Consider the following 19,412-nt stretch of genomic DNA (forward strand, 5'->3'; position numbering starts at 1 on the left):
ATGTTGTTATCCTTTCAAAGTTTGAATTGTTTTATTCGAGGTAACTTTTCAGCTGGGAGTTGTGGCGAGCTCCTGTAATCCAGCCCTTTGGAAGCTAGAATCGATGGATGGTATGAGGTTGGGATTGCTGTGACTCATGGACTCGTGTAGATCGGACGTCCGCGTTAAGCTGGGTGTCAATATGGTCGTCTTCAGGTAACTGATGGACCACCAGGTTGTTCTAAGGAGGGACAAACCGGCTCAGGGCGGTAACGCAGCAGGCAAAAGTTCCCGCATTCGGCAGTGACGGGATAACGTCTGAGAGCGAGCTTCGAGTCACAACGCAACCAGTACGACCGTACACGATTCTTATGTCAGTCTTTACACTTCAGATAGTGATTTTAACTTCAATGTTGTTATTCTTTCAAAGTTTGAATTGTTTTATTCGAGGTAACTTTGCAGCTGGGAGTTGTGGCGAGCTCCTGTAATCCAGCCCTTTGGAAGCTAGAATCGATGGATGGTATGAGGTTGGGATTCCTGTGACTCATGGACTCGTGTAGATCGGACGTCCGCGTTAAGCTGGGTGTCAATATGGTCGTCTTCAGGTAACTGATGGACCACCAGGTTGTTCTAAGGAGGGACAAACCGGGTCAGGGCGGTAACGCAGCAGGCAAAAGTTCCCGCATTCGGCAGTGACAGGATAACGTCTGAGATCGAGCTTCGAGTCACAACGCAACCAATACGACCGTACACTATTCTTATGTCAGTCTTTACACTTCAGATAGTGATTTTAACTTCAATGTTGTTATCCTTTCAAAGTTTGAATTGTTTTATTCGAGGTAACTTTTCAGCTGGGAGTTGTGGCGAGCTCCTGTAATCCAGCCCTTTGGAAGCTAGAATCGATGGATGGTATGAGGTTGGGATTCCTGTGACTCATGGACTCGTGTAGATCGGACGTCCGCGTTAAGCTGGGTGTCAATATGGTCGTCTTCAGGTAACTGATGGACCACCAGGTTGTTCTAAGGAGGGACAAAGCGGCTCAGGGCGATAACGCAGCAGGCAAAAGTTCCCGCATTCGGCAGTGACGGGATAACGTCTGAGAGCGAGCTTCGAGTCACAACGCAACCAATACGACCGTACACGATTCTTATGTCAGTCTTTACACTTCAGATAGTGATTTTAACTTCAATGTTGTTATTCTTTCAAAGTTTGAATTGTTTTATTCGAGGTAACTTTGCAGCTGGGAGTTGTGGCGAGCTCCTGTAATCCAGCCCTTTGGAAGCTAGAATCGATGGATGGTATGAGGTTGGGATTCCTGTGACTCATGGACTCGTGTAGATCGGACGTCCGCGTTAAGCTGGGTGTCAATATGGTCGTCTTCAGGTAACTGATGGACCACCAGGTTGTTCTAAGGAGGGACAAACCGGGTCAGGGCGGTAACGCAGCAGGCAAAAGTTCCCGCATTCGGCAGTGACAGGATAACGTCTGAGATCGAGCTTCGAGTCACAACACAACCAATACGACCGTACACTATTCTTATGTCAGTCTTTACACTTCAGATAGTGATTTTAACTTCAATGTTGTTATCCTTTCAAAGTTTGAATTGTTTTATTCGAGGTAACTTTTCAGCTGGGAGTTGTGGCGAGCTCCTGTAATCCAGCCCTTTGGAAGCTAGAATCGATGGATGGTATGAGGTTGGGATTCCTGTGACTCATGGACTCGTGTAGATCGGACGTCCGCGTTAAGCTGGGTGTCAATATGGTCGTCTTCAGGTAACTGATGGACCACCAGGTTGTTCTAAGGAGGGACAAAGCGGCTCAGGGCGATAACGCAGCAGGCAAAAGTTCCCGCATTCGGCAGTGACGGGATAACGTCTGAGAGCGAGCTTCGAGTCACAACGCAACCAATACGACCGTACACGATTCTTATGTCAGTCTTTACACTTAAGATAGTGATTTTAACTTCAATGTTGTTATTCTTTCAAAGTTTGAATTGTTTTATTCGAGGTAACTTTGCAGCTGGGAGTTGTGGCGAGCTCCTGTAATCCAGCCCTTTGGAAGCTAGAATCGATGGATGGTATGAGGTTGGGATTCCTGTGACTCATGGACTCGTGTAGATCGGACGTCCGCGTTAAGCTGGGTGTCAATATGGTCGTCTTAAGGTAACTGATGGACCACCAGGTTGTTCTAAGGAGGGACAAACCGGCTCAGGGCGGTAACGCAGCAGCCAAAAGTTCCCGCATTCGGCAGTGACGGGATAACGTCTGAGAGCGAGCTTCGAGTCACAACGCAACCAATACGACCGTACACGATTCTTATGTCAGTCTTTACACTTCAGATAGTGATTTTAACTTCAATGTTGTTATCCTTTCAAAGTTTGAATTGTTTTATTCGAGGTAACTTTGCAGCTGGGAGTTGTGGCGAGCTCCTGTAATCCAGCCCTTTGGAAGCTAGAATCGATGGATGGTATGAGGTTGGGATTCCTGTGACTCATGGACTCGTGTAGATCGGACGTCCGCGTTAAGCTGGGTGTCAATATGGTCGTCTTCAGGTAACTGATGGACCACCAGGTTGTTCTAAGAAGGGACAAAGCGGCTCAGGGCGATAACGCAGCAGGCAAAAGTTCCCGCATTCGGCAGTGACGGGATAACGTCTGAGAGCGAGCTTCGAGTCACAACGCAACCAATACGACCGTACACGATTCTTATGTCAGTCTTTACACTTAAGATAGTGATTTTAACTTCAATGTTGTTATTCTTTCAAAGTTTGAATTGTTTTATTCGAGGTAACTTTGCAGCTGGGAGTTGTGGCGAGCTCCTGTAATCCAGCCCTTTGGAAGCTAGAATCGATGGATGGTATGAGGTTGGGATTCCTGTGACACATGGACTCGTGTAGGTCGGACGTCCGCGTTAAGCTGGGTGTCAATATGGTCGTCTTCAGGTAACTGATGGACCACCAGGTTGTTCTAAGGAGGGACAAACCGGCTCAGGGCGGTAACGCAGCAGGCAAAAGTTCCCGCATTCGGCAGTGACGGGATAACGTCTGAGAGCGAGCTTCGAGTCACAACGCAACCAATACGACCGTACACGATTCTTATGTCAGTCTTTACACTTCAGATAGTGATTTTAACTTCAATGTTGTTATTCTTTCAAAGTTTGAATTGTTTTATTCGAGGTAACTTTGCAGCTGGGAGTTGTGGCGAGCTCCTGTAATCCAGCCCTTTGGAAGCTAGAATCGATGGATGGTATGAGGTTGGGATTCCTGTGACTCATGGACTCGTGTAGATCGGACGTCCGCTTAAGCTGGGTGTCAATATGGTCGTCTTCAGGTAACTGATGGACCACCAGGTTGTTCTAAGGAGGGACAAAGTGGCTCAGGGCGATAACGCAGCAGGCAAAAGTTCCCGCATTCGGCAGTGACGGGATAACGTCTGAGAGCGAGCTTCGAGTCACAACGCAACCAATACGACCGTACACGATTCTTATGTCAGTCTTTACACTTAAGATAGTGATTTTAACTTCAATGTTGTTATTCTTTCAAAGTTTGAATTGTTTTATTCGAGGTAACTTTGCAGCTGGGAGTTGTGGCGAGCTCCTGTAATCCAGCCCTTTGGAAGCTAGAATCGATGGATGGTATGAGGTTGGGATTCCTGTGACTCATGGACTCGTGTAGATCGGACGTCCGCGTTAAGCTGGGTGTCAATATGGTCGTCTTCAGGTAACTGATGGACCACCAGGTTGTTCTAAGGAGGGACAAACCGGGTCAGGGCGGTAACGCAGCAGGCAGAAGTTCCCGCATTCGGCAGTGACAGGATAACGTCTGAGATCGAGCTTCGAGTCACAACACAACCAATACGACCGTACACTATTCTTATGTCAGTCTTTACACTTCAGATAGTGATTTTAACTTCAATGTTGTTATCCTTTCAAAGTTTGAATTGTTTTATTCGAGGTAACTTTTCAGCTGGGAGTTGTGGCGAGCTCCTGTAATCCAGCCCTTTGGAAGCTAGAATCGATGGATGGTATGAGGTTGGGATTCCTGTGACTCATGGACTCGTGTAGATCGGACGTCCGCGTTAAGCTGGGTGTCAATATGGTCGTCTTCAGGTAACTGATGGACCACCAGGTTGTTCTAAGGAGGGACAAACCGGCTCAGGGCGGTAACGCAGCAGGCAAAAGTTCCCGCATTCGGCAGTGACGGGATAACGTCTGAGAGCGAGCTTCGAGTCACAACGCAACCAATACGACCGTACACGATTCTTATGTCAGTCTTTACACTTCAGATAGTGATTTTAACTTCAATGTTGTTATTCTTTCAAAGTTTGAATTGTTTTATTCGAGGTAACTTTGCAGCTGGGAGTTGTGGCGAGCTCCTGTAATCCAGCCCTTTGGAAGCTAGAATCGATGGATGGTATGAGGTTGGGATTCCTGTGACTCATGGACTCGTGTAGATCGGACGTCCGCTTAAGCTGGGTGTCAATATGGTCGTCTTCAGGTAACTGATGGACCACCAGGTTGTTCTAAGGAGGGACAAACCGGCTCAGGGCGGTAACGCAGCAGGCAAAAGTTCCCGCATTCGGCAGTGACGGGATAACGTCTGAGAGCGAGCTTCGAGTCACAACGCAACCAGTACGACCGTACACGATTCTTATGTCAGTCTTTACACTTCAGATAGTGATTTTAACTTCAATGTTGTTATTCTTTCAAAGTTTGAATTGTTTTATTCGAGGTAACTTTGCAGCTGGGAGTTGTGGCGAGCTCCTGTAATCCAGCCCTTTGGAAGCTAGAATCGATGGATGGTATGAGGTTGGGATTCCTGTGACTCATGGACTCGTGTAGATCGGACGTCCGCGTTAAGCTGGGTGTCAATATGGTCGTCTTCAGGTAACTGATGGACCACCAGGTTGTTCTAAGGAGGGACAAACCGGGTCAGGGCGGTAACGCAGCAGGCAAAAGTTCCCGCATTCGGCAGTGACAGGATAACGTCTGAGATCGAGCTTCGAGTCACAACGCAACCAATACGACCGTACACTATTCTTATGTCAGTCTTTACACTTCAGATAGTGATTTTAACTTCAATGTTGTTATCCTTTCAAAGTTTGAATTGTTTTATTCGAGGTAACTTTTCAGCTGGGAGTTGTGGCGAGCTCCTGTAATCCAGCCCTTTGGAAGCTAGAATCGATGGATGGTATGAGGTTGGGATTCCTGTGACTCATGGACTCGTGTAGATCGGACGTCCGCGTTAAGCTGGGTGTCAATATGGTCGTCTTCAGGTAACTGATGGACCACCAGGTTGTTCTAAGGAGGGACAAAGCGGCTCAGGGCGATAACGCAGCAGGCAAAAGTTCCCGCATTCGGCAGTGACGGGATAACGTCTGAGAGCGAGCTTCGAGTCACAACGCAACCAATACGACCGTACACGATTCTTATGTCAGTCTTTACACTTCAGATAGTGATTTTAACTTCAATGTTGTTATTCTTTCAAAGTTTGAATTGTTTTATTCGAGGTAACTTTGCAGCTGGGAGTTGTGGCGAGCTCCTGTAATCCAGCCCTTTGGAAGCTAGAATCGATGGATGGTATGAGGTTGGGATTCCTGTGACTCATGGACTCGTGTAGATCGGACGTCCGCTTAAGCTGGGTGTCAATATGGTCGTCTTCAGGTAACTGATGGACCACCAGGTTGTTCTAAGGAGGGACAAACCGGCTCAGGGCGGTAACGCAGCAGGCAAAAGTTCCCGCATTCGGCAGTGACGGGATAACGTCTGAGAGCGAGCTTCGAGTCACAACGCAACCAGTACGACCGTACACGATTCTTATGTCAGTCTTTACACTTCAGATAGTGATTTTAACTTCAATGTTGTTATTCTTTCAAAGTTTGAATTGTTTTATTCGAGGTAACTTTGCAGCTGGGAGTTGTGGCGAGCTACTGTAATCCAGCCCTTTGGAAGCTAGAATCGATGGATGGTATGAGGTTGGGATTCCTGTGACTCATGGACTCGTGTAGATCGGACGTCCGCGTTAAGCTGGGTGTCAATATGGTCGTCTTCAGGTAACTGATGGACCACCAGGTTGTTCTAAGGAGGGACAAACCGGGTCAGGGCGGTAACGCAGCAGGCAAAAGTTCCCGCATTCGGCAGTGACAGGATAACGTCTGAGATCGAGCTTCGAGTCACAACGCAACCAATACGACCGTACACTATTCTTATGTCAGTCTTTACACTTCAGATAGTGATTTTAACTTCAATGTTGTTATCCTTTCAAAGTTTGAATTGTTTTATTCGAGGTAACTTTTCAGCTGGGAGTTGTGGCGAGCTCCTGTAATCCAGCCCTTTGGAAGCTAGAATCGATGGATGGTATGAGGTTGGGATTGCTGTGACTCATGGACTCGTGTAGATCGGACGTCCGCGTTAAGCTGGGTGTCAATATGGTCGTCTTCAGGTAACTGATGGACCACCAGGTTGTTCTAAGGAGGGACAAACCGGCTCAGGGCGGTAACGCAGCAGGCAAAAGTTCCCGCATTCGGCAGTGACGGGATAACGTCTGAGAGCGAGCTTCGAGTCACAACGCAACCAGTACGACCGTACACGATTCTTATGTCAGTCTTTACACTTCAGATAGTGATTTTAACTTCAATGTTGTTATTCTTTCAAAGTTTGAATTGTTTTATTCGAGGTAACTTTGCAGCTGGGAGTTGTGGCGAGCTCCTGTAATCCAGCCCTTTGGAAGCTAGAATCGATGGATGGTATGAGGTTGGGATTCCTGTGACTCATGGACTCGTGTAGATCGGACGTCCGCGTTAAGCTGGGTGTCAATATGGTCGTCTTCAGGTAACTGATGGACCACCAGGTTGTTCTAAGGAGGGACAAACCGGGTCAGGGCGGTAACGCAGCAGGCAAAAGTTCCCGCATTCGGCAGTGACAGGATAACGTCTGAGATCGAGCTTCGAGTCACAACGCAACCAATACGACCGTACACTATTCTTATGTCAGTCTTTACACTTCAGATAGTGATTTTAACTTCAATGTTGTTATCCTTTCAAAGTTTGAATTGTTTTATTCGAGGTAACTTTTCAGCTGGGAGTTGTGGCGAGCTCCTGTAATCCAGCCCTTTGGAAGCTAGAATCGATGGATGGTATGAGGTTGGGATTCCTGTGACTCATGGACTCGTGTAGATCGGACGTCCGCGTTAAGCTGGGTGTCAATATGGTCGTCTTCAGGTAACTGATGGACCACCAGGTTGTTCTAAGGAGGGACAAAGCGGCTCAGGGCGATAACGCAGCAGGCAAAAGTTCCCGCATTCGGCAGTGACGGGATAACGTCTGAGAGCGAGCTTCGAGTCACAACGCAACCAATACGACCGTACACGATTCTTATGTCAGTCTTTACACTTCAGATAGTGATTTTAACTTCAATGTTGTTATTCTTTCAAAGTTTGAATTGTTTTATTCGAGGTAACTTTGCAGCTGGGAGTTGTGGCGAGCTCCTGTAATCCAGCCCTTTGGAAGCTAGAATCGATGGATGGTATGAGGTTGGGATTCCTGTGACTCATGGACTCGTGTAGATCGGACGTCCGCGTTAAGCTGGGTGTCAATATGGTCGTCTTCAGGTAACTGATGGACCACCAGGTTGTTCTAAGGAGGGACAAACCGGGTCAGGGCGGTAACGCAGCAGGCAAAAGTTCCCGCATTCGGCAGTGACAGGATAACGTCTGAGATCGAGCTTCGAGTCACAACACAACCAATACGACCGTACACTATTCTTATGTCAGTCTTTACACTTCAGATAGTGATTTTAACTTCAATGTTGTTATCCTTTCAAAGTTTGAATTGTTTTATTCGAGGTAACTTTTCAGCTGGGAGTTGTGGCGAGCTCCTGTAATCCAGCCCTTTGGAAGCTAGAATCGATGGATGGTATGAGGTTGGGATTCCTGTGACTCATGGACTCGTGTAGATCGGACGTCCGCGTTAAGCTGGGTGTCAATATGGTCGTCTTCAGGTAACTGATGGACCACCAGGTTGTTCTAAGGAGGGACAAAGCGGCTCAGGGCGATAACGCAGCAGGCAAAAGTTCCCGCATTCGGCAGTGACGGGATAACGTCTGAGAGCGAGCTTCGAGTCACAACGCAACCAATACGACCGTACACGATTCTTATGTCAGTCTTTACACTTAAGATAGTGATTTTAACTTCAATGTTGTTATTCTTTCAAAGTTTGAATTGTTTTATTCGAGGTAACTTTGCAGCTGGGAGTTGTGGCGAGCTCCTGTAATCCAGCCCTTTGGAAGCTAGAATCGATGGATGGTATGAGGTTGGGATTCCTGTGACTCATGGACTCGTGTAGATCGGACGTCCGCGTTAAGCTGGGTGTCAATATGGTCGTCTTAAGGTAACTGATGGACCACCAGGTTGTTCTAAGGAGGGACAAACCGGCTCAGGGCGGTAACGCAGCAGCCAAAAGTTCCCGCATTCGGCAGTGACGGGATAACGTCTGAGAGCGAGCTTCGAGTCACAACGCAACCAATACGACCGTACACGATTCTTATGTCAGTCTTTACACTTCAGATAGTGATTTTAACTTCAATGTTGTTATCCTTTCAAAGTTTGAATTGTTTTATTCGAGGTAACTTTGCAGCTGGGAGTTGTGGCGAGCTCCTGTAATCCAGCCCTTTGGAAGCTAGAATCGATGGATGGTATGAGGTTGGGATTCCTGTGACTCATGGACTCGTGTAGATCGGACGTCCGCGTTAAGCTGGGTGTCAATATGGTCGTCTTCAGGTAACTGATGGACCACCAGGTTGTTCTAAGAAGGGACAAAGCGGCTCAGGGCGATAACGCAGCAGGCAAAAGTTCCCGCATTCGGCAGTGACGGGATAACGTCTGAGAGCGAGCTTCGAGTCACAACGCAACCAATACGACCGTACACGATTCTTATGTCAGTCTTTACACTTAAGATAGTGATTTTAACTTCAATGTTGTTATTCTTTCAAAGTTTGAATTGTTTTATTCGAGGTAACTTTGCAGCTGGGAGTTGTGGCGAGCTCCTGTAATCCAGCCCTTTGGAAGCTAGAATCGATGGATGGTATGAGGTTGGGATTCCTGTGACACATGGACTCGTGTAGGTCGGACGTCCGCGTTAAGCTGGGTGTCAATATGGTCGTCTTCAGGTAACTGATGGACCACCAGGTTGTTCTAAGGAGGGACAAACCGGCTCAGGGCGGTAACGCAGCAGGCAAAAGTTCCCGCATTCGGCAGTGACGGGATAACGTCTGAGAGCGAGCTTCGAGTCACAACGCAACCAATACGACCGTACACGATTCTTATGTCAGTCTTTACACTTCAGATAGTGATTTTAACTTCAATGTTGTTATTCTTTCAAAGTTTGAATTGTTTTATTCGAGGTAACTTTGCAGCTGGGAGTTGTGGCGAGCTCCTGTAATCCAGCCCTTTGGAAGCTAGAATCGATGGATGGTATGAGGTTGGGATTCCTGTGACTCATGGACTCGTGTAGATCGGACGTCCGCTTAAGCTGGGTGTCAATATGGTCGTCTTCAGGTAACTGATGGACCACCAGGTTGTTCTAAGGAGGGACAAAGTGGCTCAGGGCGATAACGCAGCAGGCAAAAGTTCCCGCATTCGGCAGTGACGGGATAACGTCTGAGAGCGAGCTTCGAGTCACAACGCAACCAATACGACCGTACACGATTCTTATGTCAGTCTTTACACTTAAGATAGTGATTTTAACTTCAATGTTGTTATTCTTTCAAAGTTTGAATTGTTTTATTCGAGGTAACTTTGCAGCTGGGAGTTGTGGCGAGCTCCTGTAATCCAGCCCTTTGGAAGCTAGAATCGATGGATGGTATGAGGTTGGGATTCCTGTGACTCATGGACTCGTGTAGATCGGACGTCCGCGTTAAGCTGGGTGTCAATATGGTCGTCTTAAGGTAACTGATGGACCACCAGGTTGTTCTAAGGAGGGACAAACCGGCTCAGGGCGGTAACGCAGCAGCCAAAAGTTCCCGCATTCGGCAGTGACGGGATAACGTCTGAGAGCGAGCTTCGAGTCACAACGCAACCAATACGACCGTACACGATTCTTATGTCAGTCTTTACACTTCAGATAGTGATTTTAACTTCAATGTTGTTATCCTTTCAAAGTTTGAATTGTTTTATTCGAGGTAACTTTGCAGCTGGGAGTTGTGGCGAGCTCCTGTAATCCAGCCCTTTGGAAGCTAGAATCGATGGATGGTATGAGGTTGGGATTCCTGTGACTCATGGACTCGTGTAGATCGGACGTCCGCGTTAAGCTGGGTGTCAATATGGTCGTCTTCAGGTAACTGATGGACCACCAGGTTGTTCTAAGAAGGGACAAAGCGGCTCAGGGCGATAACGCAGCAGGCAAAAGTTCCCGCATTCGGCAGTGACGGGATAACGTCTGAGAGCGAGCTTCGAGTCACAACGCAACCAATACGACCGTACACGATTCTTATGTCAGTCTTTACACTTAAGATAGTGATTTTAACTTCAATGTTGTTATTCTTTCAAAGTTTGAATTGTTTTATTCGAGGTAACTTTGCAGCTGGGAGTTGTGGCGAGCTCCTGTAATCCAGCCCTTTGGAAGCTAGAATCGATGGATGGTATGAGGTTGGGATTCCTGTGACTCATGGACTCGTGTAGATCGGACGTCCGCGTTAAGCTGGGTGTCAATATGGTCGTCTTAAGGTAACTGATGGAACACCAGGTTGTTCTAAGGAGGGACAAACCGGCTCAGGGCGGTAACGCAGCAGCCAAAAGTTCCCGCATTCGGCAGTGACAGGATAACGTCTGAGAGCGAGCTTCGAGTCACAACGCAAACAATACGACCGTACACGATTCTTATGTCAGTCTTTACACTTCAGATAGTGATTTTAACTTCAATGTTGTTATCCTTTCAAAGTTTGAATTGTTTTATTCGAGGTAACTTTGCAGCTGGGAGTTGTGGCGAGCTCCTGTAATCCAGCCCTTTGGAGCTAGAATCGATGGATGGTATGAGGTTGGGATTCCTGTGACTCATGGACTCGTGTAGATCGGACGTCCGTGTTAAGCTGGGGGTCAATATGGTCGTCTTCAGGTAACTGATGGACCACCAGGTTGTTCTAAGGAGGGACAAACCGGCTCAGGGCGGTAACGCAGCAGGCAAAAGTTCCCGCATTCGGCAGTGACGGGATAACGTCTGAGAGCGAGCTTCGAGTCACAACGCAACCAATACGACCGTACACGATTCTTATGTCAGTCTTTACACTTCAGATAGTGATTTTAACTTCAATGTTGTTATCCTTTCAAAGTTTGAATTGTTTTATTCGAGATAACTTTGCAGCTGGGAGTTGTGGCGTTCCCCTGTAATCCAGCCCTTCGAAAGCTAGAATCGATGGACGGTATGAGGTTGGGATTCCTGTAACTCAAGGACTCGTGTAGATCGGACGTCCGCGATAAGCTGGGTGTCAATATGGTCGTCTTCACTTAGCTCATGGACCACCAGGTTGTTCTAAGGAGGGACAAAACGGCTCAGGGCGGTAACGCAGCAGGCAAAAGTTCCCGCATTCGGCAGTGACGGGATAACGTCTGAGAGCGAGCTTCGAGTCACAACGCAACCAATACGACCGTACACGATTCTTATGTCAGTCTTTACACTTCAGATAGTGATTTTAAATTCAATGTTGTTATCCTTTCAAAGTTTGAATTGTTTTATTCGAGGTAACTTTGCAGCTGGGAGTTGTGGCGAGCTCCTGTAATCCAGCCCTTTGGAAGCTAGAATCGATGGATGGTATGAGGTTGGGATTCCTGTGACTCATGGACTCGTGTAGATCGGACGTCCGCGTTAAGCTGGGTGTCAATATGGTCGTCTTCAGGTAACTGATGGACCACCAGGTTGTTCTAAGAAGGGACAAAGCGGCTCAGGGCGATAACGCAGCAGGCAAAAGTTCCCGCATTCGGCAGTGACGGGATAACGTCTGAGAGCGAGCTTCGAGTCACAACGCAACCAATACGACCGTACACGATTCTTATGTCAGTCTTTACACTTAAGATAGTGATTTTAACTTCAATGTTGTTATTCTTTCAAAGTTTGAATTGTTTTATTCGAGGTAACTTTGCAGCTGGGAGTTGTGGCGAGCTCCTGTAATCCAGCCCTTTGGAAGCTAGAATCGATGGATGGTATGAGGTTGGGATTCCTGTGACTCATGGACTCGTGTAGATCGGACGTCCGCGTTAAGCTGGGTGTCAATATGGTCGTCTTCAGGTAACTGATGGACCACCAGGTTGTTCTAAGGAGGGACAAACCGGCTCAGGGCGGTAACGCAGCAGGCAAAAGTTCCCGCATTCGGCAGTGACGGGATAACGTCTGAGAGCGAGCTTCGAGTCACAACGCAACCAATACGACCGTACACGATTCTTATGTCAGTCTTTACACTTCAGATAGTGATTTTAACTTCAATGTTGTTATTCTTTCAAAGTTTGAATTGTTTTATTCGAGGTAACTTTGCAGCTGGGAGTTGTGGCGAGCTCCTGTAATCCAGCCCTTTGGAAGCTAGAATCGATGGATGGTATGAGGTTGGGATTCCTGTGACTCATGGACTCGTGTAGATCGGACGTCCGCTTAAGCTGGGTGTCAATATGGTCGTCTTCAGGTAACTGATGGACCACCAGGTTGTTCTAAGGAGGGACAAACCGGCTCAGGGCGGTAACGCAGAAGCAAAAGTTCCCGCATTCGGCAGTGACGGGATAACGTCTGAGATCGAGCTTCGAGTCACAACGCAACCAATACGACCGTACACTATTCTTATGTCAGTCTTTACACTTCAGATAGTGATTTTAACTTCAATGTTGTTATCCTTTCAAAGTTTGAATTGTTTTATTCGAGGTAACTTTTCAGCTGGGAGTTGTGGCGAGCTCCTGTAATCCAGCCCTTTGGAAGCTAGAATCGATGGATGGTATGAGGTTGGGATTCCTGTGACTCATGGACTCGTGTAGATCGGACGTCCGCGTTAAGCTGGGTGTCAATATGGTCGTCTTCAGGTAACTGATGGACCACCAGGTTGTTCTAAGGAGGGACAAAGTGGCTCAGGGCGATAACGCAGCAGGCAAAAGTTCCCGCATTCGGCAGTGACGGGATAACGTCTGAGAGCGAGCTTCGAGTCACAACGCAACCAATACGACCGTACACGATTCTTATGTCAGTCTTTACACTTAAGATAGTGATTTTAACTTCAATGTTGTTATTCTTTCAAAGTTTGAATTGTTTTATTCGAGGTAACTTTGCAGCTGGGAGTTGTGGCGAGCTCCTGTAATCCAGCCCTTTGGAAGCTAGAATCGATGGATGGTATGAGGTTGGGATTCCTGTGACTCATGGACTCGTGTAGATCGGACGTCCGCGTTAAGCTGGGTGTCAATATGGTCGTCTTCAGGTAACTGATGGACCACCAGGTTGTTCTAAGGAGGGACAAAGTGGCTCAGGGCGATAACGCAGCAGGCAAAAGTTCCCGCATTCGGCAGTGACGGGATAACGTCTGAGAGCGAGCTTCGAGTCACAACGCAACCAATACGACCGTACACGATTCTTATGTCAGTCTTTACACTTAAGATAGTGATTTTAACTTCAATGTTGTTATTCTTTCAAAGTTTGAATTGTTTTATTCGAGGTAACTTTGCAGCTGGGAGTTGTGGCGAGCTCCTGTAATCCAGCCCTTTGGAAGCTAGAATCGATGGATGGTATGAGGTTGGGATTCCTGTGACTCATGGACTCGTGTAGATCGGACGTCCGCGTTAAGCTGGGTGTCAATATGGTCGTCTTCAGGTAACTGATGGACCACCAGGTTGTTCTAAGGAGGGACAAAGTGGCTCAGGGCGATAACGCAGCAGGCAAAAGTTCCCGCATTCGGCAGTGACGGGATAACGTCTGAGAGCGAGCTTCGAGTCACAACGCAACCAATACGACCGTACACGATTCTTATGTCAGTCTTTACACTTAAGATAGTGATTTTAACTTCAATGTTGTTATTCTTTCAAAGTTTGAATTGTTTTATTCGAGGTAACTTTGCAGCTGGGAGTTGTGGCGAGCTCCTGTAATCCAGCCCTTTGGAAGCTAGAATCGATGGATGGTATGAGGTTGGGATTCCTGTGACTCATGGACTCGTGTAGATCGGACGTCCGCGTTAAGCTGGGTGTCAATATGGTCGTCTTCAGGTAACTGATGGACCACCAGGTTGTTCTAAGGAGGGACAAAGTGGCTCAGGGCGATAACGCAGCAGGCAAAAGTTCCCGCATTCGGCAGTGACGGGATAACGTCTGAGAGCGAGCTTCGAGTCACAACGCAACCAATACGACCGTACACTATTCTTATGTCAGTCTTTACACTTCAGATAGTGATTTTAACTTCAATGTTGTTATCCTTTCAAAGTTTGAATTGTTTTATTCGAGGTAACTTTTCAGCTGGGAGTTGTGGCGAGCTCTTGTAATCCAGCCCTTTGGAAGCTAGAATCGATGGATGGTATGAGGTTGGGATTCCTGTGACTCATGGACTCGTGTAGATCGGACGTCCGCGTTAAGCTGGGTGTCAATATGGTCGTCTTCAGGTAACTGATGGACCACCAGGTTGTTCTAAGGAGGGACAAAGTGGCTCAGGGCGATAACGCAGCAGGCAAAAGTTCCCGCATTCGGCAGTGACGGGATAACGTCTGAGAGCGAGCTTCGAGTCACAACGCAACCAATACGACCGTACACGATTCTTATGTCAGTCTTTACACTTAAGATAGTGATTTTAACTTCAATGTTGTTATTCTTTCAAAGTTTGAATTGTTTTATTCGAGGTAACTTTGCAGCTGGGAGTTGTGGCGAGCTCCTGTAATCCAGCCCTTTGGAAGCTAGAATCGATGGATGGTATGAGGTTGGGATTCCTGTGACTCATGGACTCGTGTAGATCGGACGTCCGCGTTAAGCTGGGTGTCAATATGGTCGTCTTCAGGTAACTGATGGACCACCAGGTTGTTCTAAGGAGGGACAAACCGGCTCAGGGCGGTAACGCAGCAGCCAAAAGTTCCCGCATTCGGCAGTGACAGGATAACGTCTGAGAGCGAGCTTCGAGTCACAACGCAACCAATACGACCGTACACGATTCTTATGTCAGTCTTTACACTTCAGATAGTGATTTTAACTTCAATGTTGTTATCCTTTCAAAGTTTGAATTGTTTTATTCGAGGTAACTTTGCAGCTGGGAGTTGTGGCGAGCTCCTGTAATCCAGCCCTTTGGAAGCTAGAATCGATGGATGGTATGAGGTTGGGATTCCTGTGACTCATGGACTCGTGTAGATCGGACGTCCGCTTAAGCTGGGTGTCAATATGGTCGTCTTCAGGTAACTGATGGACCACCAGGTTGTTCTAAGGAGGGACAAACCGGCTCAGGGCGGTAACGCAGCAGACAAAAGTTCCCGCATTCGGCAGTGACGGGATAACGTCTGAGAGCGAGCTTCGAGTCACAACGCAACCAATACGACCGTACACGATTCTTATGTCAGTCTTTACACTTCAGATAGTGATTTTAACTTCAATGTTGTTATTCTTTCAAAGTTTGAATTGTTTTATTCGAGGTAACTTTGCAGCTGGGAGTTGTGGCGAGCTCCTGTAATCCAGCCCTTTGGAAGCTAGAATCGATGGATGGTATGAGGTTGGGATTCCTGTGACTCATGGACTCGTGTAGATCGGACGTCCGCGTTAAGCTGGGTGTCAATATGGTCGTCTTCAGGTAACTGATGGACCACCAGGTTGTTCTAAGGAGGGACAAACCGGGTCAGGGCGGTAACGCAGCAGGCAAAAGTTCCCGCATTCGGCAGTGACAGGATAACGTCTGAGATCGAGCTTCGAGTCACAACGCAACCAATACGACCGTACACTATTCTTATGTCAGTCTTTACACTTCAGATAGTGATTTTAACTTCAATGTTGTTATCCTTTCAAAGTTTGAATTGTTTTATTCGAGGTAACTTTTCAGCTGGGAGTTGTGGCGAGCTCCTGTAATCCAGCCCTTTGGAAGCTAGAATCGATGGATGGTATGAGGTTGGGATTCCTGTGACTCATGGACTCGTGTAGATCGGACGTCCGCGTTAAGCTGGGTGTCAATATGGTCGTCTTCAGGTAACTGATGGACCACCAGGTTGTTCTAAGGAGGGACAAACCGGCTCAGGGCGGTAACGCAGCAGCCAAAAGTTCCCGCATTCGGCAGTGACAGGATAACGTCTGAGAGCGAGCTTCGAGTCACAACGCAACCAATACGACCGTACACGATTCTTATGTCAGTCTTTACACTTCAGATAGTGATTTTAACTTCAATGTTGTTATCCTTTCAAAGTTTGAATTGTTTTATTCGAGATAACTTTGCAGCTGGGAGTTGTGGCGTTCCCCTGTAATCCAGCCCTTCGAAAGCTAGAATCGATGGACGGTATGAGGTTGGGATTCCTGTAACTCAAGGACTCGTGTAGATCGGACGTCCGCGATAAGCTGGGTGTCAATATGGTCGTCTTCACTTAGCTCATGGACCACCAGGTTGTTCTAAGGAGGGACAAAACGGCTCAGGGCGGTAACGCAGCAGGCAAAAGTTCCCGCATTCGGCAGTGACGGGATAACGTCTGAGAGCGAGCTTCGAGTCACAACGCAACCAATACGACCGTACACGATTCTTATGTCAGTCTTTACACTTCAGATAGTGATTTTAACTTCAATGTTGTTATCCTTTCAAAGTTTGAATTATTTTATTCGAGGTAACTTTGCAGCTGGGAGTTGTGGCGAGCTCCTGTAATCCAGCCCTTTGGAGCTAGAATCGATGGATGGTATGAGGTTGGGATTCCTGTGACTCATGGACTCGTGTAGATCGGACGTCCGCGTTAAGCTGGGTGTCAATATGGTCGTCTTCAGGTAACTGATGGACCACCAGGTTGTTCTAAGGAGGGACAAACCGGCTCAGGGCGGTAACGCAGCAGGCAAAAGTTCCCGCATTCGGCAGAGACGGGATAACGTCTGAGAGCGAGCTTCGAGTCACAACGCAACCAATACGACCGTACACGATTCTTATGTCAGTCTTTACACTTCAGATAGTGATTTTAACTTCAATGTTGTTATCCTTTCAAAGTTTGAATTGTTTTATTCGAGATAACTTTGCAGCTGGGAGTTGTGGCGTTCCCCTGTAATCCAGCCCTTCGAAAGCTAGAATCGATGGACGGTATGAGGTTGGGATTCCTGTAACTCAAGGACTCGTGTAGATCGGACGTCCGCGATAAGCTGGGTGTCAATATGGTCGTCTTCACTTAGCTCATGGACCGCCAGGTTGTTCTAAGGAGGGACAAACCGGCTCAGGGCGGTAACGCAGCAGGCAAAAGTTCCCGCATTCGGCAGTGACGGGATAACGTCTGAGAGCGAGCTTCGAGTCACAACGCAACCAATACGACCGTACACGATTCTTATGTAAGTCTTAACACTTCAGATAGTGATTTTAACTTCAATGTTGTTATCCTTTCAAAGTTTGAATTGTTTTATTCGAGATAACTTTGCAGCTGGGAGTTGTGGCGTTCCCCTGTAATCCAGCCCTTCGAAAGCTAGAATCGATGGACGGTATGAGGTTGGGATTCCTGTAACTCAAGGACTCGTGTAGATCGGACGTCCGCGATAAGCTGGGTGTCAATATGGTCGTCTTCACTTAGCTCATGGACCACCAGGTTGTTCTAAGGAGGGACAAAACGGCTCAGGGCGGTAACGCAGCAGGCAAAAGTTCCCGCATTCGGCAGTGACGGGATAACGTCTGAGAGCGAGCTTCGAGTCACAACGCAACCAATACGACCGTACACGATTCTTATGTCAGTCTTTACACTTCAGATAGTGATTTTAACTTCAATGTTGTTATCCTTTCAAAGTTTGAATTGTTTAATTCGAGGTAACTTTGCAGCTGGGAGTTGTGGCGAGCTCCTGTAATCCAGCCCTTTGGAGCTAGAATCGATGGATGGTATGAGGTTGGGATTCCTGTGACTCATGGACTCGTGTAGATCGGACGTCCGCGTTAAGCTGGGTGTCAATATGGTCGTCTTCAGGTAACTGATGGACCACCAGGTTGTTCTAAGGAGGGACAAACCGGCTCAGGGCGGTAACGCAGCAGGCAAAAGTTCCCGCATTCGGCAGTGACGGGATAACGTCTGAGAGCGAGCTTCGAGTCACAACGCAACCAATACGACCGTACACGATTCTTATGTCAGTCTTTACACTTCAGATAGTGATTTTAACTTCAATGTGGTTATCCTTTCAAAGTTTGAATTGTTTTATTCGAGATAACTTTGCAGCTGGGAGTTGTGGCGTTCCCCTGTAATCCAGCCCTTCGAAAGCTAGAATCGATGGACGGTATGAGGTTGGGATTCCTGTAACTCAAGGACTCGTGTAGATCGGACGTCCGCGATAAGCTGGGTGTCAATATGGTCGTCTTCACTTAGCTCATGGACCACCAGGTTGTTCTAAGGAGGGACAAAACGGCTCAGGGCGGTAACGCAGCAGGCAAAAGTTCCCGCATTCGGCAGTGACGGGATAACGTCTGAGAGCGAGCTTCGAGTCACAACGCAACCAATACGAACGTACACGATTCTTATGTCAGTCTTTACACTTCAGATAGTGATTTTAACTTCAATGTTGTAATCCTTTCAAAGTTTGAATTGTTTTATTCGAGGTAACTTTGCAGCTGGGAGTTGTGGCGAGCTCCTGTAATCCAGCCCTTTGGAGCTAGAATCGATGGATGGTATGAGGTTGGGATTCCTGAGACTCATGGTCTCGTGTAGATCGGACGTCCGCGTTAAGCTGGGTGTCAATATGGTCGTCTTCAGGTAACTAATGGACCACCAGGTTGTTCTAAGGAGGGACAAACCGGCTCAGGGCGGTAACGCAGCAGGCAAAAGTTCCCGCATTCGGCAGTGACGGGATAACGTCTGAGAGCGAGCTTCGAGTCACAACGCAACCAATACGACCGTACACGATTCTTATGTCAGTCTTTACACTTCAGATAGTGATTTTAACTTCAATGTTGTTATTCTTTCAAAGTTTGAATTGTTTTATTCGAGGTAACTTTGCAGCTGGGAGTTGAGGCGAGCTCCTGTAATCCAGCCCTTTGGAAGCTAGAATCGATGGATGGTATGAGGTTGGGATTCCTGTGACTCATGGACTCGTGTAGATCGGACGTCCGCGTTAAGCTGGGTGTCAATATGGTCGCCTTCAGGCAACCGATGGACCACCAGGTTGTTCTAAAAAGGGACAAACCGGCTCAGGGCGGTAACGCAGCAGGCAAAAGTTCCCGCATTCGGCAGTGACGGGATAACGTCTGAGAGCGAGCTTCGAGTCACAACGCAACCAATTCGACCGTACACGATTCTTATGTCAGTCTTT

The 19,412-nt window shown here is 47.5% G+C and overlaps 50 non-coding genes across 50 annotated transcripts; all 50 read left to right on the plus strand.

Moving 5' to 3' along the window:
* The first annotated feature begins 51 nt into the window (after positions 1-51).
* Positions 52-349, plus strand: LOC149607028 (signal recognition particle RNA). The gene has a single exon (XR_016377348.1).
* Positions 350-440: 91 nt separating this feature from the next.
* On the plus strand, positions 441-738 carry LOC149607029 (signal recognition particle RNA). The gene has a single exon (XR_016377564.1).
* A 91-nt stretch (positions 739-829) lies between these two features.
* Positions 830-1,127, plus strand: LOC149607030 (signal recognition particle RNA). Its single transcript, XR_016377359.1, has one exon.
* Positions 1,128-1,218: 91 nt separating this feature from the next.
* Positions 1,219-1,516, plus strand: LOC149607031 (signal recognition particle RNA). The gene has a single exon (XR_016377537.1).
* Positions 1,517-1,607: 91 nt separating this feature from the next.
* Positions 1,608-1,905, plus strand: LOC149607032 (signal recognition particle RNA). The gene has a single exon (XR_016377360.1).
* Positions 1,906-1,996: 91 nt separating this feature from the next.
* Positions 1,997-2,294, plus strand: LOC149607033 (signal recognition particle RNA). Its single transcript, XR_016377450.1, has one exon.
* Positions 2,295-2,385: 91 nt separating this feature from the next.
* Positions 2,386-2,683, plus strand: LOC149607034 (signal recognition particle RNA). The gene has a single exon (XR_016377332.1).
* Positions 2,684-2,774: 91 nt separating this feature from the next.
* LOC149607035 (signal recognition particle RNA) lies at positions 2,775-3,072 on the plus strand. Its single transcript, XR_016377405.1, has one exon.
* A 91-nt stretch (positions 3,073-3,163) lies between these two features.
* Positions 3,164-3,460, plus strand: LOC149607036 (signal recognition particle RNA). Its single transcript, XR_016377606.1, has one exon.
* A 91-nt stretch (positions 3,461-3,551) lies between these two features.
* LOC149607037 (signal recognition particle RNA) lies at positions 3,552-3,849 on the plus strand. Its single transcript, XR_016377535.1, has one exon.
* A 91-nt stretch (positions 3,850-3,940) lies between these two features.
* LOC149607038 (signal recognition particle RNA) lies at positions 3,941-4,238 on the plus strand. Its single transcript, XR_016377271.1, has one exon.
* Positions 4,239-4,329: 91 nt separating this feature from the next.
* LOC149607039 (signal recognition particle RNA) lies at positions 4,330-4,626 on the plus strand. The gene has a single exon (XR_016377574.1).
* A 91-nt stretch (positions 4,627-4,717) lies between these two features.
* Positions 4,718-5,015, plus strand: LOC149607040 (signal recognition particle RNA). The gene has a single exon (XR_016377565.1).
* Positions 5,016-5,106: 91 nt separating this feature from the next.
* Positions 5,107-5,404, plus strand: LOC149607041 (signal recognition particle RNA). The gene has a single exon (XR_016377361.1).
* Positions 5,405-5,495: 91 nt separating this feature from the next.
* Positions 5,496-5,792, plus strand: LOC149607042 (signal recognition particle RNA). The gene has a single exon (XR_016377575.1).
* A 91-nt stretch (positions 5,793-5,883) lies between these two features.
* LOC149607043 (signal recognition particle RNA) lies at positions 5,884-6,181 on the plus strand. Its single transcript, XR_016377663.1, has one exon.
* Positions 6,182-6,272: 91 nt separating this feature from the next.
* On the plus strand, positions 6,273-6,570 carry LOC149607044 (signal recognition particle RNA). The gene has a single exon (XR_016377349.1).
* Positions 6,571-6,661: 91 nt separating this feature from the next.
* LOC149607045 (signal recognition particle RNA) lies at positions 6,662-6,959 on the plus strand. Its single transcript, XR_016377566.1, has one exon.
* A 91-nt stretch (positions 6,960-7,050) lies between these two features.
* On the plus strand, positions 7,051-7,349 carry LOC149607046 (signal recognition particle RNA). Its single transcript, XR_016377272.1, has one exon.
* Positions 7,350-7,439: 90 nt separating this feature from the next.
* Positions 7,440-7,737, plus strand: LOC149607047 (signal recognition particle RNA). Its single transcript, XR_016377538.1, has one exon.
* Positions 7,738-7,828: 91 nt separating this feature from the next.
* Positions 7,829-8,127, plus strand: LOC149607048 (signal recognition particle RNA). The gene has a single exon (XR_016377273.1).
* A 90-nt stretch (positions 8,128-8,217) lies between these two features.
* LOC149607049 (signal recognition particle RNA) lies at positions 8,218-8,516 on the plus strand. The gene has a single exon (XR_016377333.1).
* A 90-nt stretch (positions 8,517-8,606) lies between these two features.
* On the plus strand, positions 8,607-8,905 carry LOC149607050 (signal recognition particle RNA). Its single transcript, XR_016377250.1, has one exon.
* Positions 8,906-8,995: 90 nt separating this feature from the next.
* On the plus strand, positions 8,996-9,294 carry LOC149607051 (signal recognition particle RNA). Its single transcript, XR_016377305.1, has one exon.
* Positions 9,295-9,384: 90 nt separating this feature from the next.
* LOC149607052 (signal recognition particle RNA) lies at positions 9,385-9,682 on the plus strand. The gene has a single exon (XR_016377492.1).
* A 90-nt stretch (positions 9,683-9,772) lies between these two features.
* LOC149607053 (signal recognition particle RNA) lies at positions 9,773-10,071 on the plus strand. Its single transcript, XR_016377334.1, has one exon.
* Positions 10,072-10,161: 90 nt separating this feature from the next.
* On the plus strand, positions 10,162-10,460 carry LOC149607054 (signal recognition particle RNA). Its single transcript, XR_016377253.1, has one exon.
* Positions 10,461-10,550: 90 nt separating this feature from the next.
* LOC149607055 (signal recognition particle RNA) lies at positions 10,551-10,849 on the plus strand. The gene has a single exon (XR_016377579.1).
* Positions 10,850-10,939: 90 nt separating this feature from the next.
* Positions 10,940-11,237, plus strand: LOC149607056 (signal recognition particle RNA). The gene has a single exon (XR_016377438.1).
* Positions 11,238-11,327: 90 nt separating this feature from the next.
* LOC149607057 (signal recognition particle RNA) lies at positions 11,328-11,626 on the plus strand. Its single transcript, XR_016377680.1, has one exon.
* Positions 11,627-11,716: 90 nt separating this feature from the next.
* Positions 11,717-12,015, plus strand: LOC149607058 (signal recognition particle RNA). The gene has a single exon (XR_016377254.1).
* Positions 12,016-12,105: 90 nt separating this feature from the next.
* LOC149607059 (signal recognition particle RNA) lies at positions 12,106-12,404 on the plus strand. Its single transcript, XR_016377512.1, has one exon.
* Positions 12,405-12,494: 90 nt separating this feature from the next.
* LOC149607060 (signal recognition particle RNA) lies at positions 12,495-12,791 on the plus strand. The gene has a single exon (XR_016377638.1).
* A 90-nt stretch (positions 12,792-12,881) lies between these two features.
* LOC149607061 (signal recognition particle RNA) lies at positions 12,882-13,180 on the plus strand. The gene has a single exon (XR_016377279.1).
* A 90-nt stretch (positions 13,181-13,270) lies between these two features.
* Positions 13,271-13,569, plus strand: LOC149607062 (signal recognition particle RNA). The gene has a single exon (XR_016377280.1).
* Positions 13,570-13,659: 90 nt separating this feature from the next.
* Positions 13,660-13,958, plus strand: LOC149607063 (signal recognition particle RNA). The gene has a single exon (XR_016377281.1).
* A 90-nt stretch (positions 13,959-14,048) lies between these two features.
* LOC149607064 (signal recognition particle RNA) lies at positions 14,049-14,347 on the plus strand. The gene has a single exon (XR_016377321.1).
* A 90-nt stretch (positions 14,348-14,437) lies between these two features.
* LOC149607065 (signal recognition particle RNA) lies at positions 14,438-14,736 on the plus strand. Its single transcript, XR_016377322.1, has one exon.
* A 90-nt stretch (positions 14,737-14,826) lies between these two features.
* Positions 14,827-15,125, plus strand: LOC149607066 (signal recognition particle RNA). The gene has a single exon (XR_016377327.1).
* Positions 15,126-15,215: 90 nt separating this feature from the next.
* On the plus strand, positions 15,216-15,513 carry LOC149607067 (signal recognition particle RNA). The gene has a single exon (XR_016377466.1).
* A 90-nt stretch (positions 15,514-15,603) lies between these two features.
* LOC149607068 (signal recognition particle RNA) lies at positions 15,604-15,902 on the plus strand. Its single transcript, XR_016377445.1, has one exon.
* A 90-nt stretch (positions 15,903-15,992) lies between these two features.
* On the plus strand, positions 15,993-16,292 carry LOC149607069 (signal recognition particle RNA). Its single transcript, XR_016377318.1, has one exon.
* An 89-nt stretch (positions 16,293-16,381) lies between these two features.
* Positions 16,382-16,681, plus strand: LOC149607070 (signal recognition particle RNA). The gene has a single exon (XR_016377665.1).
* An 89-nt stretch (positions 16,682-16,770) lies between these two features.
* On the plus strand, positions 16,771-17,069 carry LOC149607071 (signal recognition particle RNA). The gene has a single exon (XR_016377396.1).
* An 89-nt stretch (positions 17,070-17,158) lies between these two features.
* LOC149607072 (signal recognition particle RNA) lies at positions 17,159-17,458 on the plus strand. Its single transcript, XR_016377679.1, has one exon.
* An 89-nt stretch (positions 17,459-17,547) lies between these two features.
* LOC149607073 (signal recognition particle RNA) lies at positions 17,548-17,847 on the plus strand. Its single transcript, XR_016377666.1, has one exon.
* Positions 17,848-17,936: 89 nt separating this feature from the next.
* LOC149607074 (signal recognition particle RNA) lies at positions 17,937-18,235 on the plus strand. Its single transcript, XR_016377295.1, has one exon.
* Positions 18,236-18,324: 89 nt separating this feature from the next.
* On the plus strand, positions 18,325-18,624 carry LOC149607075 (signal recognition particle RNA). The gene has a single exon (XR_016377098.1).
* Positions 18,625-18,713: 89 nt separating this feature from the next.
* LOC149607076 (signal recognition particle RNA) lies at positions 18,714-19,012 on the plus strand. Its single transcript, XR_016377411.1, has one exon.
* An 89-nt stretch (positions 19,013-19,101) lies between these two features.
* Positions 19,102-19,401, plus strand: LOC149607077 (signal recognition particle RNA). The gene has a single exon (XR_016377325.1).
* Positions 19,402-19,412: the final 11 nt, after the last annotated feature.

Source organism: Phalangium opilio, unplaced genomic scaffold, assembly GCF_054372755.1.
Source record: "Phalangium opilio isolate 3A_F unplaced genomic scaffold, DU_Popi_V2 ptg000352l_1, whole genome shotgun sequence".
NCBI lineage: Eukaryota > Metazoa > Arthropoda > Arachnida > Opiliones > Phalangiidae > Phalangium > Phalangium opilio.